At 35.7% G+C, this 25,638-nt stretch overlaps 1 long non-coding RNA gene across 1 annotated transcript; it reads left to right on the top strand.

Annotated features, from left to right (window-relative positions):
* Nucleotides 1-12,658: 12,658 nt before the first annotated feature.
* LOC116531128 lies at nucleotides 12,659-24,867 on the top strand. The gene is made up of 3 exons (XR_004260283.1): nucleotides 12,659-12,671; nucleotides 15,241-15,246; nucleotides 24,787-24,867. It is a non-coding gene; the product is annotated as an uncharacterized LOC116531128 (long non-coding RNA).
* The last annotated feature ends 771 nt before the right edge of the window (nucleotides 24,868-25,638 follow it).

The following is a 25,638-nucleotide window of genomic DNA, read 5'->3' as shown; positions in this document are numbered from 1 at the left end:
AGGGAGCTGAGATCGTGCCATTGCCGTCCAGCCTAGGCGACAGAGTGAGGCTTCATCTCAACACACACACACACACACACACACGCACACACATATATATATACTGATCATATTAGAAAATAATTAAAAGATCAATAATGCAACTCTTACTAAGGATATGGAGCCTCAGGAAAGCTGATTAACTGCTGGTGGAAATGTTTCATGTTACACCAACTTTTCACAACAATGTGCCATTATATAATATAATTGATGACCTAACAATTCCATTCCTAAGTATATACTCAATATAGATGCATGTTTATGTGCACCAAAAAATATATAAGAATGTCAATAGCAGCATTATTTTTAACTACCCATGACTAGAAATAATGCACATGACCATAAACTTAGAATGGACAAAAAAGTTATGGTACAACCACATAAGGAATGATAGTACGTAGTAAAAATAAGCTACAAATATTTCTAACGACACAGATGAATCCTACAAATAAAATATTAAACAAAAAACCATAAAAATATTTATGTTCAAAAATGTACAAAACAACATTATTTAGAGATGCCTTCACCAACAGCAAAAGCACAAAGTAGAGGAAGAAAGTCACTAACATAAAGTCAGAACAGTGACTATCCACGGAGGAGGAGAGCAAGTGATGATTGTGAAGGAATATGCACGGAACTTTTGGGATGCCAGTAATATTTCATTCTTGATCTGGGTGTTGTACACAAGGCCAGTGATTCTTGTATCACTACTTGTTCAAGTGCTATATATGTCTTACTCATTCTTTGCATGTGATGTCACACACAAAAAATAATAATAAAAGCTGTGACATTAAAAAGACAAATTAACTTTTAAAAAGCAACAGATTGTCAGCTGTCTTTTCAACAGCTAATAGTAGATGTCTGATTGACAACAGCACATCTCTGATGACTGTTGCATATCTTTTATGTGGTAGGAGAAAATAAATGTCAATGTAACATTTTATACATAATGGAAAACATCTTTTAGCATGTATGTGAAATGTAGACTTTCAAAAAAGAACTGAATGTGTTTATCAAGAGCAGGTAAAGGAAATTTTCTTGACTCACTAAAGGAAATTCTAAAGTATGTACTTTAAGCAGAAAGTAATCCCAGATGAAAAGTCTGAAACCAGAAAAAAATGGCGACCCTGGTAAAATGATAAATTTATAAATAATCTAAATATATTTTGACTTTATAAACATGATAATAATGTCTTGCAAAGTTAAGAGTGTTGTAGACACGTGCAAGGTGGCCAATGAAGTCAAAGTGCTTAAAGGTAATTTCATTGTTGGAAAGACGATGAACATATTGATCAACGTTAGACTCGTAGGGTCAAATAACACATTATATCAACTAACATTAAATATGCATGGTTCCATGAACTAATCAGTAAATGCAGAGAAGCAACATATAAAACTCAAAAATGATAAATAATAAAACCTAATTCAGTCAAAGAAGTATAAAATGATAGCAAAATAGAAATATTAAAAAGATTGGAAAATAGAAAGTAATAAAAATAAGAAGAGTCAACACTAACTTCTTAGTAATTGTAGGTAATGTAAATATTCTAAATGTACAAGTAAAAAAGACAAAACTTGCCCCAAACTGTCTATTTGAAAAATAAATTCCACTATTTGCTGTTTATAAGAGATAGACCTAAAACATAAAGGTACTGACATTGAAAGTGAAAGTTTGTAAAATATGTCGTGCAGGTACTAATCAAATGAAAGCCAGTGAAGCTGTATTAGATAGACCTCAAGGCAAATAGCATTTATAGAAATGAAGAGGGTCACTTTATAATGATAAAACTGTCAGCTCATAAGGAAAAAAAATAAAACTTTAAATTTGTAAACTCCTGCTGTGACTTTGTTCAACTTATCTAAACTGAATTATGTTTCCTTGTTAGGCTGTGCCATAAGACATCTTTTCACATGAGATTTGGAGGATGGTAGTGAAACTGCAGTCATGTTTTTTCACACTAGCAAGTGCAAGGCAGACTCACCGTATTTGCTGGCTCACTTTGTGGGTGTGGCAGCAGCCAGTCCTGCAATTGTTTCTTCTCCTGGATCCTCCTTCAGGCTCTCCTACTCCTGAGACCGGGTTATGTTTAGCATCAGGACAAAGTTTCTCCGGCAGGACATCTATATTATCCATTATTGGAGCAGTGAGAACTGACATGGGCTCCAGTCTGTCCTCATAGATTCCAACTCAAATTAGCTGGTTCCTACTTGTCCCTACTCTCTCCCAATTTACATCCATCTTTCCTTCCCAGTTGCTTACCCTGCAAACTTCCAGCTCTAACATCAGACAGGAAGGCAATATCTTTTCAGAGATTGTATAACCAGCTCCCACAATTGTGTAAGTAAAATTTTATGTAACAAATTACATGCGTATTTGTATATTCAAGTGCACATGAAACATTTGCAAAAATTGACTACAATTAGGAGCATAGGGTAATTTGTACCACAATCTCTGTCTTCAACTCATTTATTTAAAATATTTACTCAAAGTTTATGATTTGCCAAGAACTTGGGTGCTTGAGATACATCAATGCACGGAACAAGAATCCCTGCCCTTAAGAAGCTTCTATTTTGGGGAGGAGGGTTGGGGAGAAGTCAACATAAAAAAATAGATGTAGTAAATAGTTGAACTCTATAGTATGTTATAAAGTTATATGTGCTGTAGAAAAATTAGATCAGCTAAGAGGCAATGGAATTAAGAGACTAGAACTAGTTTGAGGTCTATAACTTGTAAAGAACAATATGAGAGAGGAAAATCATAGCACAATCTTATTCATAATATACAAATCCTAAACAAAATACTAACAGAATTTGTCCAGCAACATATAAATGATGTTCTATGATCAAATAATTTTGTCTCAAAAATTTAATACATTAATTTTAAAAATCAATAAATATGATTTAATTCATTGATAGATTATATATATGATTATTTTAATATATCAAAATGCACTGAATGAAATTTAAAATATAAAAACTTTTATTTTGACAAAATTATTAAAAATGGGCTTTCTTAAATTTATGAAAAGTATCTAAAAACACCTACCTCCCGTCCACTACACAAACATAAATACATGTACATACAAAACCAAAATAAATAATAAACCCTGCAACAAACACTTTGCTTAATGATGAGGCACTGAACAATTCCCTTTGCGACTGGTGTCAAGATAAGATTGTGTGCTGTCACTAATACTCAACATTGTCCTGAAGATTCTAGGCAGTGTAGTAAGAGAGGAAAAAAATGAGAATGGAAAGGGAGAAATAATATTGTTATTACTTATAGTAATAAGTAATAATGATTTTATAGTTTATAATTAATGATTTTATAGTTTATAATTAATGATAATGATTTTATAGTTTATAATTAATCCATTATAAGTAATAGACAAAATATTTAAAATGTATCATAGTTGATAAAGAAATATCAAACCCCAAGATTAGTTAAATGTTGTGTATAAATGACAATGAACTATAAAATGAAAGAAAAAAATGCAGGAGATTTAGTTTTCCAATGATTGTGATGAAGTTATTTGGATCAACTATCCCACAGAAAATAATAGAAATGCAGGATAAAAGATTTGTAAAATCACCTTAGAAGAACTGACAAGTTGAAGAGACAGTGAGAAAACGCCAAGGCCAATTTTATGAGAAAGACAGGCAAAATATCAGTACACAAAAATGTATTGAGCATTTGGAGACCTCACACATTTGGGCTTTGGTTCAGAGCCTTCATGGCACAGAAGTCAGAGAAGGAACTTCCGCAGGCAAAGAGTCTTACAGGAGATCTTCTCCCAACATTACACTGGGACACCAAACAACTACACACTCAGATTAAGAGCCAACCAGAAGAAAAACCACTCTTTCCACCTTGTTGGAGGGAGTTTCTGCCAGGAAACAGAGCATAATAATTAGGAAATACAAAACTGGACATAAGAAGAGGGGGCCACAGGCTGGCCCTCCAGTTTACACCTGAGTTAAACATAGCTTAGGTCAGCCAAGAAATCTCTGGCTGTACATTTACTTTGAGATGGTTTCTTATGAGTGGTAACTACAAGTACCTGACGAAGTAAACATAAAGCTATTCTCTCAGAAGGAACTTCTGAGACCTTCTGTTCACAAAGCTAATTTTCCAGGGTTGATCACAGCTATCAGCCAACAACAAAAAGGCATACGATAAATATGGCACCATAAGTGAGAAACAGCAAAACAAACGAGCATAAATAGACCTGCACAAACTTCAGATATTGGAATTACCAAATGCAGATTTTAAAATAACTGTGTTACCATATTCAAAGAAGTAAATCACAGACTTAAGAATACCTACAGAAATCAGGAAAGTGTCAACAGAATATATAAGATAGGACTAGTATAACTTCTAGAAATTAAAAATAAAATAAATACAATTAAAATCTCAATGAATTCATTTTAAAACTGATTGGATACAGTAGAATGGAAAATTAGTGAACTAGAAAATAGAACAGTGTTATTATTCAGAAAGTGCATTGTCATCTGTAGAAAAGGTACAAGTATGGATTATATCTTTTTATGTTAAGAATTTAATCAAAAATCATATTGAGAAGTGAAAATTTTTGAAAAATTAAAAAAAATTGAAAATGTCAACAAAAATATTTAACAAATGTTTAATCAGAGTTGTAGAGGTAGAAAAGGATAAGAATAGCAAAAATAACAGCAAAAATGTCTGAGAATTTTTCAGAACAAATAAAAGATATATACAAACATATTAAGGAAATAGTAAAGCTGAATAAATAAAAAGGAAATCTATACAACTGCACAGCATAGTGAAACTAGAAAACCAAAGTCAATGAGAAAAATCTTTAAAACATCTGTGATGGTTAATACTGAGTGTCAACTTGATTGGATTGAAGGATGGATTGAAGGTATGTCTGTGAGCGTGTTGCCAATGGAGATTAACATTGGAGTCAGTGGGCTGGGGAAGGCAGACCCACCCAATCTGGTGTTCACCATCTAATCAGCTGCCTTCGAATATAAAGCAGGCAGAAAAACGTGAAAAGGCTAGACTGGCCTAGCTTCCCAACCTACATCTTTCTTCTGTGCTAGATGCTTCCTGCCCTCAAACATCATACTCTAAAGTTCTTCAGTTTTGAGACTCAAGACTGGCTCTCCCGGCTCCTCAAGCTTGCAGACAACCTATTACAGAAACTTGGGATTGTGTAAGTTAATACTTAATAAACTCCCCTTCATATCTATCTATCTATCTTATTAGTTATGTCCCTCTAGGGAACGCTGACTAATACAATATCCAAACAGAAAAAGATTATCTTCAAAAAATAATAAATTGGCTAAACTTTTCTGGAGGCTAAAATCAATAGTATGATAACTTCAAAGCTAAAGAAAAATAACTGCCAAACTAGAATTCTATGCTCAATGAAAATGTCTATCAAAATGAAAATAATAAAAAGAGAATTAGAATACACGCCACAGACTAGGAGAAAATATTTGCAAGCACATCTGACAAAGGAGTGTTATCCAAAATATACAAAGAACTCTTAAAATGGAACAATAAGAAAATGAGCTACCTAATAAAAAAAATAGGCAAAAGATCTGAACAGGCATGTCATCAACGAAGATATACAGATGACAAATAAGCATATAAAAAGATGTTCAACATCATATGTCATTAGGAAATTGCAAACTAAGACAATGAAATATAACACGTATCTATTAGAATGGCCAAAATCCAAAATGCAAACACCGCCAAATGCTTGTGAGGATGCGGAACAGCCAGAACTCTCTCTGATTCACTAGTGGCTGGTGGGAATGAAAAAGTACATTCACTTTGGAATATAGTCTTGCAGTTTCCTACAAAACTGAGCATGCTCTTACCACATGACCCTTTGGTGTTTAACCAAAAGAGTTGAAAACTTATGTTCATACAGAAACCTGCACATGGATGTTTACAACTTTTTTATTAATAGCCAAAACTTGAGAGTAACTAAGATGTTCTTCAGTAGATGAATGGACAAACTGTAGTATATCAAAACAATAGAATATTATTCAATGCTAAAAAAATTAACTACCAATACAAAAAGACACGAAGGAACCCTATATGCATATTACTAAGTGAAAGAAACCAATCTGAAAGGCTGTATAATGTATAATTTCAGCTATAAGACATTCTGGAAAAGAATGGAGACAATAAAAGGATCAGTAGTTACCAGGGGTTCGTGGGGAGGGAGAAATAAATAGGCAGAGCACAAATGATTTTTTATGGCAGTGAAATTATTCCCTATAGTACTTCAATGGTAGACATGTGTCATTATAACATTTGTCAAAACCCACAGAACTACAACACGGAGAGTGAACCTTAAACTCTGGACTCTGGGTAACAATGATGTGTTAGCGCAAGTTCATTGACTTTAACACATATACCACTATGATGGGGGATGTTGATAGTGGAAGAAGCTGTTCATGGGGTGGGAAAAAGGGTATAGAAAATTCATACTTTCCACTCAATTTTACTGTGAACCTAAAACTCCTCTGATAAAGTTTATTAATTTAAAAAGTTGAAGTGAAATGAAAACAATTTGAGACAAATGGGATAATTTATGACCATCAAAATCTAGTTGAAATGAAGGCTTAGTACATCCCACCAACCATGTATGGCTTCTACTCGGATCCAGTGTATCTTCTTCAGGAGCGGAAACAATTAAACCCACATATCCAAATAACTAGACTTAACCCAGGTCTTCGAATCACCACATTACTCAGAGTTGAGTCAGGGTTTTAAAAGAAAATAAAGGCTATCCAAACACACTTCTTCACTGAGAGGAAACAATTCTTGGACTCTTTCATAAATAAATAAATTATATTTAAAAAAAGAAATTCTAAAAGATATACTTCAAGCAAATGGAAAGTAGTCCTAAGGAGAATGTCTAAGATCCAAGAATAAATGAAGAGAGGGAAAAAAGTGGGCAAATATAATGAACATGACTTTCTAAAACCATAATAATGTTTATGAAGCATAAAATATACTTAAAAGTTCTACTCAAATTCCCACACAATAACCGTTGAATTATGAGGTGTGTTTATAAAGTGTTCTAAAAGCTTTGTATCATCTGGTAGGTGAGTAAAGCTTTTAATTAAGAATTTGGGAGTTAAATGTGCATGTTTTCAATGTTTGGGTTACCACTGAAAGTACAGAAATAGCATGAATAACTTTTAAACTAACAGAGATTTAAAAATGAAATGATTAAAAAGGAATGCATATTCAGTCAAAAATATAAAGAAAAGACTTTTCCGTTGGTGGGACTAATAATAAAAAATAAATGGCAAATGTGAATCCAAATACTTCAATAGGAACATGAAATGTAAAAGAATTAAAGGTCCAACTTTTTAAAAAATAACAAAATTGAATAAAAACAAAATTTAATTAATGTAGCAAAAAAGCTTTATTAAAATCAGGTAAAATAATAGTTTAAGGAAAATAACATTATTATAAGTGAAGGATCACTTCAAGTCAACAAAAAAATAGCAATTAAAAAATTTCATATGCCAAATTGCGTAGTCTCAAAATATACAGAGGTGACTGACGGAACCATAGAGAGAGATAGATAAGGAGATAATTACAGTGGAATATTTCTAGCAAACTGTTTTCAGTGGTAGTGCTATGGTTAACGTGCCTCCTAAAGTTCATGTTTTGGAAACTTAAGACTCAAGGAACAGTGATGAGAGGTGGTAACTTTTTTTTTTTTTTAAAGAAATCTTTTATTTTAGGTTCAGGGGTATATGTGAAGGTTTGTTACATAGGTGAACTTGTGTTACGGGGGTTTGTCATACAGATTGTTTCATCACCCAGGTATTAAGTTCAATACTCAATAGTTATCTTTTCTGCTCCTCCCCCTCCTCCCACCTACAGTATCATGTAGATCCCAGTATCTGTTGTTCCCTTCTTTATGCTCATGAGTTGTCATCATTTAGCTCCCACTTATAAATGAGAACATGTGGTATTTGGTTTGTGTTTCTGTGTTAGTTTGCTAAGGATAAGGATAAACTTCTAGCTCCACCCATGTTCCCACAAAAGATACGATCTTGTTCTTTTTTATGGCTGCATAGTATTCCATGGTGTATACGTAGAGAGATAGTACCTTTAAGAGATGATTAGTGTTTGAGGGTTCTGCCCTCATGAATTAATTAATGTCATTACTGAAGAAGTGAAATCATTATTGTGAGAGTGGGTTCCTTATAAAGGATGAGTTCGGCCTTCTTCCCTCTCTCATATCATGTGCCTTCTGCAACGTTATGAAGCAGCAAGAAGGCCCTCACCACATGCTGGGGCTTTGATCATGGACTTCCCGGCCTCCAGAACTGTGGGGAAATAAACTTCTGTTTCTAGAAATTATCCAGTTTCAGATACTCTGTTATAGCAGCACAAAACAAAGACAGGTAAATAGAATAAGTAGATATTAAAAAATCAGTAATGATGGAGAAGATTTAGGAAAAGTGATTAATAAAATTGTCCTAACGAACCCATCCAATCTGAATAATACAAATTATTATCCAATAAACACACTTTGTAGTTGTTTTCTATTGCTCCTGTAACAAATTGCCACAATTTAGTGGCTTAAAACAACACAGATTTGTTCTCTCCTAGTTCTGGATATCAGATGCCCAAAATGAGTTTTAAGGAGTTAAAGTCTCGGCGTTTCTGTTCCTTCTGCATGCTTTAAGGGAGAATCTATTCTTTGCCTCTTTCATCTTCTAGAGGCTGTGGCATTCCTTAGCTCCTGGCCATATCACTCCAAACTCTGCTTCCATTGTAACATTGTCTTATCTCCTCCATAGTCAAACCTCTCCTCCTCTTCCTCTTGTGATTACATTGGACCTGGATAATCCAGGATAACTTCCTCACCTCAAGAACTCTAACTTGGCCAGGTGCAGTGGCTTAACCCCTGTAATATCAACACTTTGGGAGGCCAAGGAGAGCAGATTGCCTGAGGTCAGGAGTTTGAGACCAGTCTGGCTAGCATGGTGAAACCCCGTCTCTACTAAAAATACAAAAATTAGCCAGGTGGTGGCGCATGCCTGTAGTCCCAGCTACTCAGGAAGCTAAGGCAGGAGAAACGGAGCCAAGATCAGCCACTGCTCTCCAGCCTCTACGATAGAGCAAGACTCCGTCTCAAAAACAACAACAAAACTCTAATTTACCATATCAACAAAGTTCCTTTTACCATGTAAGAAAAAATATTCATAGGTTCCAGGTATTTGGACATCAATATCCCTGGGGAAGGGGCAGTATTATTCTACCACATAAATGAACATTTACCAAATCTGATCATGTGCAAGGGTCATAAATCAAGTCTCAAAAAAGTCAAAAGATAAAAATCATATGATATTTTTTATCACAGTGCAATTTCGTTAGAAATCAATAACAAAAATAATAAGAAAATATATATTTGAAAAATAAGAAATACACTCCTAAGTAGCCATGAATTACAGAAATAAACAATGGCAATTAGAAAATGTTTAAACTGAAACTCAGAGAAAATATCGAGAGATAGTGACAAAAAATTTTTCAGACAAATAAAATGTAAGAGATGCAGTTAAACAAGTGCCAGAGTGACATTTGTTTTCTAGATTCATATATTAGAAGACAAAAAAGATTGAATATTAAAGAGCTGAGCATTCATCTAGGAAGTAAAAACAGAATGGCAAAAATAATCTGGAAGAAGTAGCACAAAATAAATAATAAAATTAATACAGGAATTAAAGATATGTAACAACATGTAGTAGATAGGATCAATAAAACTAGAAACAAGATGTTTCAAAAATCTGGCAAAAAATGAAAACTTCTGGTAAGATTGTTGTAGAAAAAAGGAAAAGTCACATTACAAATACAAAGAATGAAAAGGAGATATCAGAGAGATTTTAGAAACATTAAACAAGAATAAAGTATTGTGGATAACTTTATGGCAATACATTAAAAATTAGTTGAAGCAGAAAAATTCTTAGGAAAATAATTTACTGCCTGGGTGCTGTGGCTCACACCTGTAATCTCAGCACTTTGGGAGGCCACGGCGGGAGGATCATGAGGTCAGGAGTTTGTGAGATCAAGAGACCAGCCTGATCAACATGGTGAAACCCAGGTGTGGTGGCACGTGCCTGTAATCCCAGCTACTCAGGAGGCAAAGGCAGGAGAATACTTGAACCCAGGAGATGGAGGTTGCAGTGAGCCAAGATCATGCCATTGCACTCCAGCCTGGGTGACAGAATGAGACTCTGTCTAAAAATTAAAAAATTAAAAATAAAAAAAAGGAAAATAATTTACCAAAATATTGCAAGCAAAAAACATGACTAGTCCAATAGCCATTTACAAAATTGGATCAACAATCAAAAAATTATCCTAAAGAAAATCTAGTCCCAAATGGCTTCACTGGTGAGTTCTACAAAATATTAAAAAAGAAATTACTGTAATCATCTTACTCAAAAACCTCCATACTGTAAAAAAAAAAAAAGAGAATATTCTCCAGGCTTCTCTATTAGTCCATTTTCATACGGCTTTAAAGAACTGCCGGAGACTGGGTAATTTATAAAGGAAAAAGGTTTAACTGACTCCCAATTCCACATGGCCAGGAAGGCCTCAGGCAATTTACAATCATGGCAGAAGGCAAAGAAGAAACAATGTGCCTTCTTCACAAGGCGGCATAAAGAAGTGCCAAGTGAAGTGGACAGAGCCCCTTGTAAAACCATCAGATCTAGTGAGATCTCACTATCATGAGAACAGCATGAGGGAAACTGCCCGCATGACTCAATTACCTCCACCGGATCTCTTCTTTGACTTGTGACAATTATGGTGATTATGGGGATTGCAATTCAAAATGAGATTTGGATGAGGACACAAAGCCTAATTTAATACCAAAACTTAAAAAGAACATTATGAGAAAGAAAAATTACAGCCATTCTCAGTCATGAACATAGATGCAAAAAATTATAAACAAAATATTAGCAGAATTTATCCTAGAATAATGGATAAAAGATTATGATCAAGTTAAGTTTATTTTAGGAATGCATTAGAAAACCAATATAATTCATCATATTAACCAAATAAAAGAGAAAAACACATGATTGTCTCAACAGGTACCCAGAAAGCATTTCATAGCAATCTTTAACATTCACTAATTATTAAAACAAACACCTTTTAATGAACTAGTAGTATAAGGAAACTTTTAAAATCTACAATGATGATTAATTTTATGTGCCAACCTGGCTAGGTTACAGTACACAGATATTTTGGTTAAACATAATTCTTGATGTTTATGTGAAGGTTTTTTAAAAATGGGATTAACACTTAACTCAGTAGTTTTAGGTAAAGCAGATTTCCCTCTAGGATGTTGGTGAGCCTTATCCAATCAGTCGAAGGCCTTAAGAAAGAAAAAAAACAAAACTGATCTTCTCCAAAGAGGGAATTTTGCCATCAGACTGCCTTTGGGCTCAAACTGAAATTTTTTCTTCAGTCTGCAACTTGTCAGCCTACTCTGCAGATTTTGGATATGCCAGGCTCCACAGTCACAGAGGACAATTTCTTAAAATCTCCCTATCTCTCTCTTTCTCTCTCTCTCTCTCTCTCCCCGACACACACATATACATATACACACTCTATTGGTTCTGTTTCTCTGTAGAACCCTGACCAATACACAGTAAAAGAGAGTATTTACAAGAAACATACAACAAACATCATTCTTCATGGGGAAATGTTGAAACATTTATCTCTGATATTGAGAAGAAAATAATAATTTAGTATCATGCTAGAGATTCTAGAGCAAGCAAGTAAAGCAAGGAAAAGAGATAAGATAAAAGGATGAGAAGAGGATAAACAAAAGCATCATTCATTACATATAATATGTATTGCATATGTAGAAAATCCAGAGCATATGCAGATAAACCAGTCTGTTAGAATTAGTTTATCTAATCTTCTAATTAGATGAATTATGTAGAATGAGCGAGTTTAGCAAGGCTTTGGATACAGTCAACATATAAATATAAATTATATTTTGATATGCTAACAATAATCAGGTAGAAAATGAAATTGAAGTCAGATATTATAAAAATATTTTTTAATCAAGCAAATCAGAGAATAAATCTAATAACAAATCTGTAAGAATTCTATGGAGAAAACCACAAAATTTTGCTGAGAGAAATTAAGATAGACCTAAATAAAGAGATAAATATGATAGATGGAAAAGATTGGTAAAAATGTGATTTTTCCCAAAATTGATTTATAGTTTTAAATATGATCATAATCAAAAGCACATTATCGTGTATGTGTAAGACAACAATTCTAAAATTTATATGGAAATTCAAAGAACTGGAAATGGCCAACATACTCTCGGTGAAGTATAAGGTAAGAGACTTGACCTATCAAGTATGAAGACATAACAAGGCTAGAGTAATCATCACAAGACAATATTGGCACAAGGGTGGACAGTTAGACCAATGGAATAGGAGCTAAAAAGCCCTATTGTCTATCAACAATAAAATGGAAATTGTGGTAACTTCATACAATAACATATCACATGGCAAGGGAAAGGAACTGATGGAAAAATCTTTAGAATATTGAATGAAAAATAACACATTAATATATATATATTATAGTTATACTAAGCACTTTTAGAGTTATATATTATACTTTACACTAAATATATTTTAATTACTATTTTTAATATATCAAAAGATTAAGAAATTAAAAATAAATCTCAAAAAAGTTGAACAAGACCTTTTAAAGAAAATATTAGAGTTGAAAGTTCTATTATAAGGACACGTGCACACGAATGTTCATTGCAGCACTGTTTACAATAGCAAAGACCTGGAACCAACCCAAATGCCCATCGACGATAGGCTGGACAGGGAAAATGTGGCACATATACACCATGGAATATTATGCAGCCATCAAAAATGATGAGTTTGTGTCCTTTGTAGGGACATAGATGAACCTGGAAAGCATCATTCTCAGCAAACTGACACAAGAGCAGAAGATCAAACACTGCATGTTCTCACTCATAGGCGGGTGTTGAACAATGAGAACACATGGACACAGGGAGGGGAGCACTACACACTTGGGTCTGTTGGGGGGAAACAGGGGAGGGTCAGTGTGGGGTGGGGAGTTGGGGAGAGACAGCATGAGGAGAAATGCCAGATATAGGTGATGGGGAGGAAGGCAGCAAATCACACTGCCACGTGTGCACCTATGCAACAATCTTGCATGTTCTTCACATGCACCCCAAAACCTAAAATGCAATAAAATAAATTTAAAAAAAAAAACTAAAAGAAATAAATAAAAAGTTATTTCTGAAAATTAAAAAAAAAAAAACTTAGAAAGACATTACCAAGGACACAAATAGATGAAGAAATGTACCAGGCTTAGAGATTGCATCTCTCAACATTGTATTGTATACATGTCAATTACCTCCACATTAATCTATTGATTCCATTCAACCCCAATACATAACCAACAGATGGAATTGTGGAATTTGACAAGATAATTTTAAAATTTGTTTAAAAGTACAAAGGATCAAGAATGTCAAGATACTCGAGGAAAAAGAATAAATAGGGTATCTGCCAAGATTTATGTTAAAGCTACTGTAATAAAGACATATGTGTGCACTGAGAAATAGATAAACCAATGGAGCCTAAGGGAAAGACTAGAAAATAAACCCAGACATATTTGGACACTTGCTATATAATAAAGTTGGCACTACAGACCAGGTGAGAAAAGATAGATTTTTCAATTAAGAATGTCAGGACAATGGTCATCCAAATGGAAAGAAATGAAACTGGACTCCTCATTCACACTAAACATATAAAATCAATATGAGGTGAATTAAAGACCAGTCTTTGAAAGGCAAAATTCTAAAAACTCAGAATTATGGGAGAATTTCTTTGTAAATTCAGGATAGTGTATAGTTCTGATTCAATCAATCAGAATCAAGCAGAATCACTAAATGTAGGGTATTTGTGTGAATCTGTATGTATGTGTAAGGTAACTTGCTCCAGGGATCTGAACTTCTTGCCTCCTTGTGAGGAGCTATTATCTTTCCACCTGATCCTAGGACTTGGAATCCACAATATGGGAAGTCAGGAATAAAAAAAGATAAGTGTAGTGTGAGCAAGCAAGAACATGCTGGAACACAGAGGAACAACCTGAAGCTCACGAGGACATATTGAAACTTATGCTGTTTCTTAGTGTCTGACATTAATGGTATGGGTGTCCTCCAGTAGCCAGAACTCTTTGTTACAGAGCTAAACAATTACCTGGCCAAGGAGTAAGAGAAGCTGAAGCAGTTGCACATGTGGCCACTGCTGCTTGCCAATGAGATGAGTCAGTAGATCAGAGACAATAGGGGTCAGCTACGAAATGGCTGCTGCTTCACTTTTGCCTTCCAAGTTTTTTACAGTAATGTCTCTTGTAGTCCACCCTAACCAGAAATATACAGAAAATGTAGTTCAGCCTAGCCAGGCTGATGTATTTCAAAACCATCAGAGGTAGAAATAGTTTCCTTAAAGAATACATAATAAGCAGTTGTTATAGTACATATTTAGGAAATTTTATTTAAGAAGAAAAGATGAGCAGTATATTTTCTGAACTCTTGAATACTTGAAAATATCTCTTCTTCCATCTTGTACGTCATTCAAGATTCAAGACTTGCATACGTAGAAAATCCTTGATTTACATTTTTTCCCTCAGAACTCTGTAAAAGTGCTGCTTTCCCTCAATATTATTAAAACAAAAGTAAAAATTCCTGGCAGGTTTTGGCTATCTTTTAAGTAACACTAGTTTTGTTGGGGTGGGTCTGAATAGTTTTTGTATTCATTCTTGGTCTTAATAACCTAACCCTTGTGTTACAATGTGTCTAGATATAATGATATTATCAGTAGCTATTGGTAATTTGCTCCTTTTCTTTCTTACCAACAAAAACTAAATTTTGTTGAATAGTCACATTCCTAGGCTTCACTGCAATTAGAGGTGGCTATGTAACACAGTTTTGGCCAGTGATTCAACGACACATGAAAAGAGGTTTTGCTTTCCTAACACATTTCTTCCTTTATTATTTCCTTCTTCCTGCTCTTGAAACTAGAATGAGACTGAAGGTGAAACAGCCTTCATGTGACTATTTATTCCTTCTCCATTTATGTTCAGTGTTAATTCATCAGTGAACAAAATAGTCAAATGTCTCTCCCCTTGTGTATCTTAAACTCTAGTGTATATCAACAAACAATAAAAGAAATAAGTAAACTATTTAGAATATCCACAATGATAAGTGCTATAGGAAAAAAATGTTAGAATATGAGATTCTAAGAAACTAGTGTTTATAATATTAAACAAAGTGGTGGGGACAGGAAGCAGGCCATGAAGCTAGCTAGAACAGGAACTTTTCCAGAGAGTGTGAGGGAAAAAAACCAATGCAAAGGCCTGACCAGGGAATATGCCTGCTCTATTTAACAACTAGTGAGCAGCTAGTTTGCTGAAGTTCGGTAGTGATACAGGACTAGTAGGAGATGAGGTTAGGGAAGACAGATGGGGACAATTAATGTGGGGCTTTTAGGTCATTGTGTAGAATTTGCCACCTACTTTGAGTGAGATAAAACACCACTAGAGAGTTCTGAATAGGGGAGTGATTTGCTGTGATTTATGTTTTTAAGACTTTGTTTTAAACCTTTTTATTTTCATCTAATTTTATACTTTCATAAAAATTGCAAATGTAGTACAGAGTTTCCTTATATCCCTCACTCCACTTTCCTAATGTAAACGCTCAACAGCAAAGCAGGAAATTGTTTATGGCTGCCTAGTGTTCCACGGTGTATACATACCACGTTTCATTTATCCAGTCCGTCAACGATGAGCATTTAGGTTGCTTCCATGTCTTTGCTATTGTGAATAGTGCTACAATGAACATACCTATGCATATGTCTTCATGATAGAATGATTTCTATTCCTTTAGGTATGTACCCAATAATGGAATTGCTGGGTCAAATGGTAGTTCTGGTTTTAGCTCTTTGAGGAATCACCATACTGCTATCCACAAGAGTTGAACTAATTTACACTTTCACCAACAGTGTATAAGCATTGCCTTTTCTCCACAGCCTCACCAGTGTCTGTTACTTTTTGACATTTTATTAATAGTATTTTGACTGATATAAGATGGTACCTCACTGTGGTTTTAATTTGCATTTCTCTACTGCTCAGCGATATTGAGCTTTTTTCATGTGTGCTTGTCGGCCGCATGAATGTCTTCTTTTGAAAAGTATCTGTTCATGATGTCCTTTGCCTACTTTTTAATGGCTTTTTCTCTTGTAAATTTGTTTAAGTTCCTTGTAGGTGCTGGATATTAGACCCTTGTCAGAAGCATAGGTTGCAAAAAATGAGATAATGTTTTTTGAGAAACATGGATGGAGCTAGAGGCTATTATCCTTAGCAAACTAATACAAGAACAGAAAACCAAATACCACATGTTCTCACTTAGAAATGGGAGCTAAATGATGAGAACACATGGAGACAAAGAGGAAACAACAGATACTGGGGCCTACCGGGGGCAGAGGGTGGGAGGAAGGAAAGGAACAGAAAAAAATAACTATTAGGTAATAGCCTTAGCACCTGGATAACAAAATACTCTGTACATCAAACTCACAGGACACAATTTACCTATATAACAAAGCTGCACATGTATCTCTGAACCAAAAATAAAAGTTTTTTGAAAAAAAGGAAATTAACTTTTGGTGTGATATTATTAACTAAACTACAGTCCTTATTTGATTTTCACACATTTTTTAATATGTGTTCCTTTGCATCTGGCATCCTATCCAGAGTCATATATTGTACTTAGTTTTTGTTTTCCTCCTTAGTCACTTTCAGTCTGCAACAGTTCTTCAATTTTTTCCTTATCTTTCATGACCTGACACTTGGAAGATTGCTAATCAGCAATTTTGTAGAATGTCCCTTAAGTTGGGCTTATTTGATACAGCATTTTTCTCATGATTGGAAAGTGGAATAGTCTGCTCAAGCTACCGTAACCACAAAACACAGATTGGATGGTTTAAACAACATAAATTTATTTCTCACAGTTTTGAAAGCTAGGATCAAGAGGTTAGCTGATTCAGTTTTTGATGAGGGTTCTTTTCCTGGCTTGCAGATGCCTACTTTCTCATTGTGTCCTTACATGGCCTTTCCTTTGTGTGCATGCATGGAGGGGTGGAGAGTTAGAAAATGAGCTCTTTGATGTCCTTTCTTATACGGACTCTAACATTACACTATTGGATCAAGGTCCCACCTTTATGATGGCAAGTAATTATAACCTTAACTACGTTCCTAAAGGCCTCATCTCCAAATACAGCAATACTGGGGGTTAAGGCTTCAATATATTCATGTTAGAGGAGACAAAAACATTCACCCCATAACAGAAAGGCTTTGTATTTTTGGCAATACTACCACAATATGTAAAGAAGCCTTTTCCTATGCATTATATTAAGATGAATAGGAAAAGGTATTTCATATTTAAGGTATTTGTTGATGTGTCTTATTATTGATGTTTACCTTGATCATTTAGGTTGGTATCTGCTGTTTCTCTGCTATAAAGTCGCTATCTTTCTGTTTATAGTTAATAAATATCTTCTTTGGAGACTATGTAAATCCTATTTCTCCTCAAACTTTTGCCCACTCATTTAAGCATCTGTTGGTGAATCTTGTCTGCAGCTGTTATTGCTAGGACATTTGTAATGATGATTCGCTGTTTTCTCTTTCCATCAACATTTATTAATTGGAATTCTACTGTAATGAAGAACTTCTCCCCTCATTTATGTATTTGATTTTTATATTGGCATAGATTAAAAAGTTTTCCTCTTGGCATAGTTGGCAATGCTTCAGTCTTGTATTGATATAGACTGATAGGAATATTTGATTCTATGGGTTAAATACTATTTATTTTACTGTTCAAATTATGCCAACTTTGGTCATTAGTAACTTCTTTAGGTTGGCTCCTCTGTTTCTTTCATAAGCCCCCATTTGTTACAAAATATTTTCTTACCTTCTGATTTCAAAAGATGTTCTAGGCTCATCTTATATTTTCCTTGTTCAGTTCTGGAATCAGCTTCTCCAAAAAGCTCTGTTTTCTTATGTTAAAAATAGTGTTTAGAAGCCAAGATCTTGAGGCACAGCAAGATGGCAAAATAGAAGGCTTCACCAATAGTCCCCACTGCCCCCACAAGGTCACTAATTTAGCAACTATCTACACAGAAAGAACACCTTCACAAGAACCAAAAATCAGGTGAGCACTCAGTACTTGGTTTTAACTCTGTACTGCTGAAAGAGGCCTTGAAAAGCAGAAAAAAACAGCCTTGAATCGCTGACACCACCCCTCCCCCACTGCCCCAGCAGCAGTCAGGTGGTATGGAGGCCAGGTTGTATGGAGGGCATCTCTGGGTGCTGGGGAGGGAGAGCACAGCAATTGTGGGGGCGCTGAACTCAGTGTTTTTCTATTGGAGAAGAAAAGGAAACCAAACTCGGCTGATGCCGACCCATGGAGGCAGAACTTAAACCAGCCCTAGCCAGACGGGATTTTCATCCATCCCAGAGGTTGAAACTTGAGTTAATGCAAACCTCACTATGAAAGGCTACAGTATTCTTCGTTGCTTAGTAAACTTGAAAGGCAATCCAGGTTATACAAACTACAACTCATAGGTGAGTCCTAGTGCTGAACTGGGCCTGGAGACAGTGGACTTGGGGGACATGTGACCTATGGAGACACCAGCTGGGGTGGCTAAGGGAGTGCTGGTATAACCTCTCCCCTAACCACAGAGTGCACAGATCACAGCTCCAAAAGAGACCCCTTCCTTCTACCTGAGGAGAGGAAAGGGACTAGTAGGAGGGATTTTGTCTTATATTTTGTATACCAGCTCAGCCACAGAAGGATAGGGCACAGGTCAGAGCCCAGAGGCCCTTGTTCCAGGCCCTAGCTCCTGGATGACATTTCTAAACACACCCTGGATGAGAAGGAGACTTGCTAGCTTCAGGTGAGACTCAGCATATTACCAGCTATGGTGGCTATTGGATGAAACTCTTTCTGCTTGAGAAAAGCAGAAAGAAAAGTAAAGGAGACTCTGTCTTGCACCTTAGGTACCAGTGTGGCAACAGGAGAATCAAGCATCAAGCATGCTCTTTGGTTCCCTGATTCCAGGGTTTTACTCTTGAATGGCATCTCTAGACCTAGCCTGGGCGAACTGATGAGCCCTTGGGCCTTAAGGAAAAGTTGGAGGTCCTCCAGCAGTACTCTCCATGGCCTGTGGTGGCAGTGGCTACAGCATGAGGCTCCTCTGCCTTGGGAAAGGGGAAGGAAGAGTAGGAAACAATGTCTTGTGGTTTGATTGCTAGCTCAGTCACAGTATAATAGAAGAAAAGGTAGATGTCTAAGCTTTTTACCCTAATCCCTAATCCCTGACTCCCAGATGGCACCTCCGGACCTATGCAGGTCCTGAGGGAACTTTCCACCCTAAAGGGAAGGATGCGGGCCTGGCTGGCTTTGCCACCTGATGATTGTAGAGGCCCACGGCCTTTGGTGAACATAGGAAACAGCCAGGGAGTAGTTACAGCAGCTCTTGGGTGAGAGTCAGTGCTATGCTACCTTCAGGTATGACACAGCACTGTCATAGTGTGGTGGCCACATAGGTTCTTGTGTCACTTCATCCCCAGCTTTAGGTGGCTGAAGACAGAGAGAGAGACTCTGCTTGTTTGGAAGAAAATGAGGAAAGAGAACAGGGGTTTCTGCCTAGTAATCCAGAGAATTCTGAATGTTGTCCAAGACCATCAAGGCAGTACCTCTGTAAGTCTGCAAGAACCACGGCATTACTGGGCTTGGGGTACCCCATAAAACAGATACAGCTTAGATGACAACACTTAAGTCCTTTAGGATATCTGAAGAACCTTCCCAAAAAGGACAAGTACAAATAAGCCCAGCCAGTGAAGACTACAGAAAATACCTAACTCTTCTATGCCCAGACACCAAAGAATATCTACTAGCATGAACACCATCCAGGAAAACATGACCTCACCAAATGAACTAAATAAGGCACTAAGGACCAATCCTGAAGAAACAGAGATATGTGTCCTTTCAGACAGAAAATTCAAAATAGCTGTGTTGAGGAAACTCACAGAAAATCAAGATAACACAAAGAAGGAATTCAGAATTTGATCAGATATATTTAGCAAAGAAATTGAAATAATTTAAAAGAATTACATTTTTTTCAGCAGAAATTCTGGAGCTAAAAAGTGCAATTGGCATACCAAAGAATGCATCAGAGTTTTTGAATAGCAGAATTGATCAAGCAGAAGAAAGAATTTGTGAGCTTAAAAACAGGTTATTTGAAAATACAGTCAGAGGAGATAAAAAACAATAAAGTATGCCTACAGGATCTAGAAAATAGCCTCAGAAGGACAAATTTAAGAGTTCTTGGTCTTAAAGAGGAGGTAGAGAGAGAGATAGAAATAGCCTATTCAAAGGGATAATAATCGAGAACTTCCCAAACCGTAGATATATCAATATCCATGTGCAAGAAGATTATAGAACCCCAAGCAGATTTAATCCAAAGAATACCTCAAGGCATTTAATAATCAAACTCCCAAAGATCAAGGACAAAGAAATGTTTCTAAAAGCAGCAAGAGAAAAATAAATAAATAAATAAATAAATAAATAAATAAATAAATAAATAACATACAATGGAGCTCCAGTATGTCTGGCAGCAGGCTTCCCAGTGGAAACCTTACAGGCCAAGAGAGAGTGGCATGACATACGTAACATAATGAAGGAAAAAACTTTTACCTTAGAATAATATATTCAGAAAAAATGTTCTTCAAACATGAAGGTGAAATAAAGACTTTCCCAGACAAACAAAAGCTGAGGGCTTTCTTCAACACTAGACCTATTCTACAAGAAATGCTAAAGGGAGTACTTCAGTCAGAAAGAAAAGGACATTAACAAGCAATAAGCAATCACCTAAGAGTACAACACACACTGGTAATGGTTCACAGAAAAAACACAGAATATTTTAACACTGTAACTGTGGTATGTAAACTACTTTTATTCTAAAGAGAAAGACTAACCAATGAACCAATCACAAATAACAGTAACTTTTCATGACACAGACAGTGCAATAAGATATACATGGAAGAAAAAGTGAAAAAGTGAAAGGATAAAGGCATAGATTTTTTATTAGCTTTGTTTTTGATTCTTGGTTTACACAAATAGTATTAAATAGTTATCAGGTTGAAATAATGGTTTATAAGATGGTATTTGCAAGCTTCATCATAATCTCAAACAAAAAACATACAATGAATACACAAAAAAATAAAAAGCAAGAAACTAAATTATAACACTAGAGAAAACTACCTTCACTAAAGGAAGACAGGAGGAAAGAAAGAAGGAAAAGAACATGAAACAACCAGAAAACAAATAACAAAATGCCCAGAATAAGTTCTTACTCATCAATAATAACATTGAATGTAAATGGACTAAATTCTCCAATCAAAAGACAGAGAATGGCTGAGTGAATGAAAAAACAAGACTCATTAATCTGTTGCCTACAAGAAGCACAATGAAACTAAGAGACACATATAGACTGCAAATAAAGAGATGAAAAAAGATGTTACATGCCAATGGAAACCCAAAAAGAGCATGAGTAGCTATACTTACACAAAATATATTATAAGACAAAAACTCTCAGAAAAGACAATGAAGGTTACTCTATAATGGTAAAGAGGTCAATTCAGCAAGAGGATATAATAAGTTTAAATATGCATGCCTGGAGCACCCAGATACATAAACCAAATATTACTAGAGCTAAGGTGAGGGACAGACCCTAATACAATAATGGCTGGAGACTTCAGCACTCCCTTTCAGCACTGGACATATCTTTCAGGCAGAAAACCAACAAAGAAATATCAGACCTAATTTGCACTACTGACCAAACAAAACAAATCTCAAAACATTCAAAAAATTGAAATAATATCAAGCATCTTCTCTGATCACAATGGAATAAAACTAGAAATTAATAACAAGAACCTTGAAAACTATACAAATATGTGTAAATTAAACAATATGCTCCTGAATGACCAGTGGGTTGATGAAGAAACTAAAAAGGAAATTGAAAAATTTCTTGAAACAAGTGATAATGGAAACACAACACACTAAAACTTACAGGATACAATAAAAACAGTACTAAGAGTGTAGTTTACAGCTATAATGCCTACATCAAAGAGAGGAAGAATTCAAATAAACAATCTAACACTGCATCTTAAAGAATAAAAAAGCAAAAGCAAACATCACCCAAAATTAGTAGAAGAAAATAAATAATAAAGAGCAGAAATATAAATGAAATTGAAATAGAGAAAATACGAAAGATCAATGAAACAAAATGTTGGGTTTTCTTGAAAAGTTAAATGAAATTGACAACCCTTTAGCCAGACTAAGAAGAAAAAAAGGAGACACAAATTAATAAAATCAGAAATGAAAAAGGAGCATTACAACTGATACTGTTGAAATTCAAAGGATTATTAGAGGCTACTATGACCCACTACATGCCAATAAATTAGAACACTTGAGAAAATGAACAAATTCCTAGACATATACAACATTCTAAGATTGAATCATGAAGAAATCCAAAGCCTGAAAAGACCAATAAAAAATAAGATGGAAGTCATAATAAAAATTCTCCCAGTAAAGAAAAGCCCAATACCCAGTGGCCCCACTGCTGAATTCTATCAAGCATCGAAAGAAGAACTAATACCAATCCCACTCAATCTATTCTAAAAAATTAAGGAGAAAGGAATACTTCCAAACTCATTCTATGAGGTCAGTATTTCCCTGATACCAAAACCAGACAAAGACACATGAAAAATGAAAACTACCGGCCAATATCTCTGATGAATACTGATACAAAAATATTCAACAAAATACCAACAAGCCAAATCCAACGATACATTAGAAATATTCAACAAAATATTAACAAGCCAAATCCAGCAATACATTCATCATGACCAAGTGGGATTTATCTCTGGGATGCAAAGGTGGTACAACATATGCAGATCAATCAATGTGACACATCATATCAACAGAATGAAAGATAAAAATGATCTCATTTCAATTGATACTGAAAAATGTTTGATAAAATTCAACATCCCTTCATGATAAAACCCTCAAAAAACTTAGGATAGAAGAAACATACCTTAACATTTTAAAAAGCCATATATGACAGTCCCATAGCTAGTCTCATACTGAATGAGGAATAACTGAAAGCCTTTCCTTTAAGACTTGGAACATGATAAAGATGCCCACTTTCACTACAGTTATTCAGCATAGTGCTGGAAGTCCTAGCTAGAGCAATCAGACAAGAGAAATAAATAAAAGACATACAGATTGGACAGGAAGAAGTCAAATTATTTTGCAGATGATATAATCTTATAGTCAAAAATCTTAAAGACTCCACCAAAAAACTATTCGAACTAATTTTTAAAAATCAGTAAAGTTCTGGGATACAAAATTAACATATAAAAATAAAAATCAGTAGCATTTCTATATGTGAACAGTGAACAATCTAAAAAAGAACTGAAAACAGTAATCTCATTTACAATAGCTACAAATAAAATTAAATATCTAGGCATTAACCAAAGAAGTGAAAGGTCTCTATAATAAAAACTATAAAACACCAACGAAAGAAATTGAAAAGAACACCAAAAAAAAAAAAAATTCCACATTCATGGAGCAAAAGAATCAATATTGCTAAAATATCCAAACTACCCAAAGCAATCTATAGATTCAATGTAATGCCTATCAAAGTACCAATGACATTCATTACAGAAATAGAAAAAAAAAAACTATCCCAAAACATAATATGGAACCACAAAAGACTCAGAAGAGCCAAAGCTATCTTAAGCAAAAAAGAACAAAACTGGAGGAATCATATTACCTGACTTTAAATTATAGCACAGAGCTATACTAACCAAAACAGCATGGTACTGGTATAAAACCAGACACAAGACCCATGGCACAGAACAGAGAACACAGAAACAAATCCACATATTTACAGTTAACTCATTTTTGACAACGGTGTCAAAACATGCACTGGAACAAGACAGTCTCTTTAGTAAATAGTCCTGGGAAACTGGATATCTACATGCAAAATAATGAAACTAGATTCCTATTTCTTACCATATACAAAAGTAAAATCAAAGCGGAATAAAGGATTCAATCTAAGACCTCAAACTATGAAACTAATATGAAAAATTGATGAAAATCTCCAGGACATTTGTCTGGGCAAAAAAATTATTGAGTAATACCCCACATTAAACACAGACAACCAAAGCAAAAATGGACAAATGGGATCACATCAAGTTAAAAGGCTTCTGCACAGCAAAGGAAACAATCAACAAAGTGAAGAGACAATCCCCAGAATGGGACAAAGTATTTGCAAACTACTCATCTGACAAGGGATTAAAAACCAGAATATAAAAGGAGATCCAACAACTCAACAGAAAAAAAAAATCTGATCAAAAAATGAGCAAAAGATTTGAATACACATTTCTCAAAAGAAGACATACAAATAGCAAACAGGCATATGAAAAAGTGCTCAACATCATTGATCATCAGAGAATGCAAGTCAAAACTACAGTGAGATATTATCTCACCCCAGTTAAAATGGTTTTTATCCAAAAGACAGACAATAACAAAGGATGTGGAGAAAAGGGAACTCTCCTACATTGTTGGTGGGAATGTACATTAGTACAACCACATTGAGAACAGTTTGGGGGTTGAGGATCCAAGATGGCCATTTAGGAACAGCTCAGGATTGCAGCTCCCAGTGAAAGCGCAGAGGGTGAGTGGACGCTGCATTTTTATTGCCCACAGACTAGGAAATTCCCAGGCGGAGGAACTCCACAGGTCGCCAGCGTGGCTGTTTCAGCCAGCGCGGCTGTGCCGGCCAGCACCATGGCTTTGCCCCGCGCGGGTGCTTTGTCGGCGCCCCGGAGCCGTGGTTCTCCGTACAAAATACTCCGGTCCGGGAGCCCTTTTGGCTGGCGATTGGAGCCAAGGGAAGTCGCCCATTTGTCTGTTTAAAAAGGGGCCTGAGCAGGGAACCAGAACAGTAGATTCCAGGGTGAAAAAAAAAAAAAGCGCCACAAACCTCAGTGCCGCTTTTAAGCCAGCACAGTGACTGGCCACAGGGGAAAACAAACAGACCCCGGCGCCTCTTCAACAGGCGACTGGAACACAAACATAAAAAAGGCTCTGAGGCAGGGAGCCAGGCGATCAGGCTCGCTGGTCTCACCCCCACAAAAGAACAGCAACCAGAAACTCTGGATTGAGACTTTCACAGCAAGCGCAGCTGAACCCGGGACGGTCCAGCTCTGTGGGGGAGGGGCGTCCAACATTACCGTGGCAGCCCGCCAGGACGGAGGTAGTCGGCCAATGCTGAGGCAGCCCGCCGTTGCCAAGACAACCCACCACAGCAGAGAGACTCCGCCTCAACAGAGGCGGGCCACCATCGCCAAAGCAGTTCTAACTACACCCACATAAACAGGAC

The sequence above is a fragment of the Sapajus apella genome, unplaced genomic scaffold (genome assembly GCF_009761245.1).
Source record: "Sapajus apella isolate SASKATOON/1434 unplaced genomic scaffold, GSC_monkey_1.0 scaffold69, whole genome shotgun sequence".
In the NCBI taxonomy this organism is placed as follows: domain Eukaryota; kingdom Metazoa; phylum Chordata; class Mammalia; order Primates; family Cebidae; genus Sapajus; species Sapajus apella.
This window is presented reverse-complemented; position numbering and strand designations above follow the sequence as displayed.